Below are 4,502 nucleotides of genomic sequence, written 5' to 3' on the forward strand. Positions count from 1 at the left end.
TCCACAAATTAAGCAAATCATTAACGCGTTGCTCCACCTCTCGCTCTTATGCACGTAGTTATTCAACTTAGCATTGACTGATAAAGTTGTTGCACGTCTTCCTGAGGAATATCGTCCCAAATGCTGTCCCATTGACTCGCTAGATCATCAAAATGCCCAGCGTTTTCTCCCAACACCGCTATATCCAAGCACGTTTGCTCACTGTCACAACTAACCGACTCTTCGCAACAAATAACATCATTGACCTATCTAGTGCACTTCTCTTTTAACGTAAATCGATTTGCTTACATACGGTCTCTATTTTATATTACTCTCTGTAGTATTTGTTCATTACGAGGGTTGGGACTTAAATAGAGCCAACTATTTATTTACAGCTCATACAAAATAGATACGTGCTTCAAAGTTTTACTGACCTTCAGAGTAGTCACCAGCATTGCGTATAACCCGTTGCCAGTGGTGTGGAAGTCGCAGGATACTCTTAGCCGTCTATTGCCCCGCGCACTTGTAGCAGTTCTGAAGCCTACGCCGTGAAGTGCTTCCTTCAGTTTAGAAATCGAGTTACGATGGCTTAAGCCAGGGGAGCACAGTAGGTGGTATAGCACTTAACAGCCCCATCAGTCAAACAAATCAGTAACAGCTTGCACTGTACGTGCTTGAGCATTGTCCTGCAAAACGGTGGTCAGGTCCTGCAGGAAGTGTCATGACTTCTGTCTCTAAGCTAGTCGTAGGTTGTGTTCCAAAAATGAACAGCATAGAGAAAGAAGTGATGATACTTTCTGCAGGAGCTGACCACCATTTCGCAGGACAGTGCTCAAGCACGTACAGTGCAAGCTGTTACCGATTTGTTTAACTGATGGGGCTGCTAAGTGGTATACCACCTGCTACACTCGTAAGTTCAACTAGATTTCTAAGCCGAAGGAAACACTTTAAGGCATTTGCTTCAGAACTGCTGCAAATTCGTCGGGCAATAGACCGTGCCGCTCGAACTGTCAACACAACTGGCACTGCTAAGAGTATCCTACGACTTCCACATCGCTGGAACGGGTTATACACAATGCTGGTGATTACTTTGAAGGTCAGAAAAACTTTGAATCACGTATCTATTTTGTACGAGCTGTAAATAAATTGTTGCCACTATTAAAATTCTGACACTCGTATTTAAGCCTTTAAAATTGTATTATTACAAATAATAAGAAATGAAATTAGAACCTTGCACCAACCAAAGTAAAAATGGTTTATGCAAATAGTTCCCTCGTCACTAAAACGTGCCAGTACCTCATGTGTTTACAAAACATTGACATACATATTACCATATATCAAACTGAATTTTATAAATAAAAGAAAGACAATTCTGTTGACTGTTAAGCCCTTAATGACGAATGTCACGAATTCACATCACAACAACAATGTGCTAATAATTTTAAGATTAACTGTTTTTCGTGCCAGTGCCGGTAAGTGCTGAATCCTCATGAAGCTACCAACGCTTCTGACAAGGGCAGTACTCTTCTGAATGTTTCAGATACATCTGAAGGTCCTTAATTTTTTACGTTTGTCTTTCATCTAGACGTTCACTGAGGTATTAAGAGGATAATGTTCTGAATTTGTATGTGTGTTGAATGTGTGTTGTTGTCTTGCATTTACTCTCATAACGGAGTCCATGAGCGACGTATCCTTCAGAACAACTCGGCGGTACAGCCTACGGCAGATCTATGACCGTCTGAGGAGAAATCTCGCAAGGCTAACGTATCTTAATTGATTCACTTTTAATTCTAGAGAGGGTGATCAGTCTTTGAAGCTGCCTGTCGTGACAGCTTTTCCGGCAATCAATAAAACACACAAGTCAAAGGAAGCACTTCCGAGAACGACGCAGAATGAAAAAATTATTGTATCCGAAACCACAAGCACTCTTTCCGTTCTCTTACATTTTATTTCGCTCTTAATTCACTAAGACTTCCGAATGATTCATTACAATAGGTGCATCCTCCGCTACGTGCGTCGTTTCGCTACGGCGACCGAGGCGAAGCGTATCGTTAATTTTCTCCGTTCATTAACAGCTAGCAACAATAATTATTGGTCTTTAACATTTCTTCGCCGACGACCGCTCTTCGCTCACTTTAGAATTCGTAAATATTTCTTGGAGAGAACATTTAACTTTCAGGGACGTGGGAATCGCCAGCGGTAAAATTGCGTGACTGAAAAGTGGAGTCACGTTTCGTTCTAATTATCTATTCTGCTTAGCACGGCGTCGCCGACGAACGAATACTGAATCTTCAATCAAAAGTGCAGCGGAGAACATTTCGGTTGCGCGACAGACAAATTCGTTATGAACTTAACTTATTTTTCGCTCCGGCGATAATCACAGGCGACAGGAAAATACTTCCAAATATTTTTCCTCCCGACGAAAAGCTAAGTGAATTAATAAACTCTAGGGATCATTGCACTCCTACCACTTTTTCGTTGGTGGAAGCGCTGTACACCAAGTTCCTCGATACAGTACCTTTTTAGATCTCTTGACGTCACGCACCACAAAGATCTGTGCCCCTTTTAAAGGATTTAATGAATGTAACGGCGACACAATTTCTCTGCCTCTTTCGGGTGGTTCACACGGGCTGGAGTACAAAGTAAGGTTCTAGAAATAAACGGCCGAAAGTGAAAAATGTTCTAAGACTTGGTTGTTCCTTTCCCTTTGCTAACTTGAAATGTAACTACCTTTTAATTAAGCCTTGTTATTCTTTTTCGATTTATTATTATGTGTTACCCACAAACTACTGAAGTTTCTTTCACTCGAGCAAAAAGCAAATAAAAATGCACGAATCGAGAAATTATGGCGTGACAGACGATCTGACAATTCAGAGGAGAAAACAGTTGATACAGTTTTCTGGCTGTGATTTGGGGTCGGATCGAAGTAAACTTTGCGTGGCGTATTTATGACTAATGGCCATGATTAAAGAATAGCTTGTTGCCCATTATGCGTAACATATACGTAATGCTCGTAAGTATCTATGACAGTGGTATGAGGAGACTACCCACGGTCACAGTGTCACGTCTCATCTATCTACGTAGTCACCAGTTTCTAGGGTTCCGTGCCTCAGTCTGCAAAAAGGGAACAGATATATGGACGCTTTGTTGTCCGTCTGTCTATACGTCCATCTGTTAAAAACTCTTTTTCTCAGTAACGAGTTGACGTATCAAATAGAAATTCGTGTCAAAAAAATGGTTCAAATGGCTCTGAGCGCTATGGGACTCAACTGCTGGGGTCATCAGTCCCCTAGAACTTAGAACTACTGGAACCTAACTAACCTAAGGAAATCACACACATCCATGCCCGAGGCAGTATTCGAACCTGCCACCGTAGCGGGCGCGTGACATCCATGCCCGAGGCAGTATTCGAACCTGCCACCGTAGCGGGCGCGTGGTTCCAGACTGAAGCGTCTAGAACCGCTCGGCCACAATGGTCGGCCTCACTACGTTTTGAGACGACCTAGTTTTTCACGCATTTCAGTGTTTATGGCGTTATATCTTGTGAACCGTAAGTCGTAGAATGATAATTTGCAAATAGGTTATGTGTCATTTGTGGATAATATTTGCAAAATGTATTGCGGATAATAAAGAAGTAACAAAGTGAAAGATCATGCCTGATGGTAAAGTTTTACTGCATGAATAGTGAAAATGCAGTAAGCAATAAACTGTTTTTCCTTGCATTAATTTGTGGGGCGACGGTGTAAAGTTTGTTGGTAGTCGCCAAATGCTCTCACTCTCAAATATTGCAAGAATACAATCTGCAATTTGCAGGCTGTGCATTACGCCACCTCAAGATAGGTACACATCTCCTAGCTTTCATACTTTATTTTATCGGGTGAAAGATTATATCACTTAATGAGTAGATAATGACAGCGTTTTAATTTATTTAATTTGATCAATAATTTCACGTACTACTGAAAATCAAGTTTTTAATGCCCGTGGAGAAGCTGTTAGACACCCAACCTGCATCTAGGATTTGCTAAGCAGGTGACCTCTTTATCCGTTTAGTAATACACGTACTGCACCGACTCGATCTCGTCTTTGGTTGTTTGTTATTTTTACGCCTTAGTGTTTAGATCCATCCACTCATTACAAAAATATAGCCTTTTGCCGTGACCAGGATTCGAACCTGGGTTCTTGCGGCCACAACGCAATGTCCTAACCACTAGACTATCGCGGCTGGTCGGCGAGTCGTGGGGCGTGGGCGAACTTTCCTCCCTCACCGCAGCCGCAGAGCTGCTGACGTATTGCCTACGTCACCTTGCACTGCTAGGTCCCTGCTACAGCTGTCTATGTCGCCACATCAGACAACATCGTTAGAAATCTATCGGTGTTGTTGTTCTTGTTGTTTCTTAGCTCTGATCCTGGTTCGCTACATCTCTTACGCTCACGTTCAAATCTTGAAGTATTTGGATAGTCATTGCACCTAACATTGATGCTAATATGCTTACTGCATTCAAGTCTTGGGCACTCTATGTTAG

General features: G+C 42.1%; 1 non-coding gene across 1 annotated transcript; it reads right to left on the reverse strand.

Moving 5' to 3' along the window:
• Positions 1-4,129: 4,129 nt before the first annotated feature.
• Trnah-gug (transfer RNA histidin (anticodon GUG)) lies at positions 4,130-4,201 on the reverse strand. Its single transcript has one exon. It is a non-coding gene; the product is annotated as a tRNA-His (tRNA).
• Between the last annotated feature and the right edge of the window lie 301 nt (positions 4,202-4,502).

The sequence above is a fragment of the Schistocerca gregaria genome, chromosome 2, assembly GCF_023897955.1.
Source record: "Schistocerca gregaria isolate iqSchGreg1 chromosome 2, iqSchGreg1.2, whole genome shotgun sequence".
Taxonomy (NCBI): Eukaryota; Metazoa; Arthropoda; class Insecta; order Orthoptera; family Acrididae; genus Schistocerca; species Schistocerca gregaria.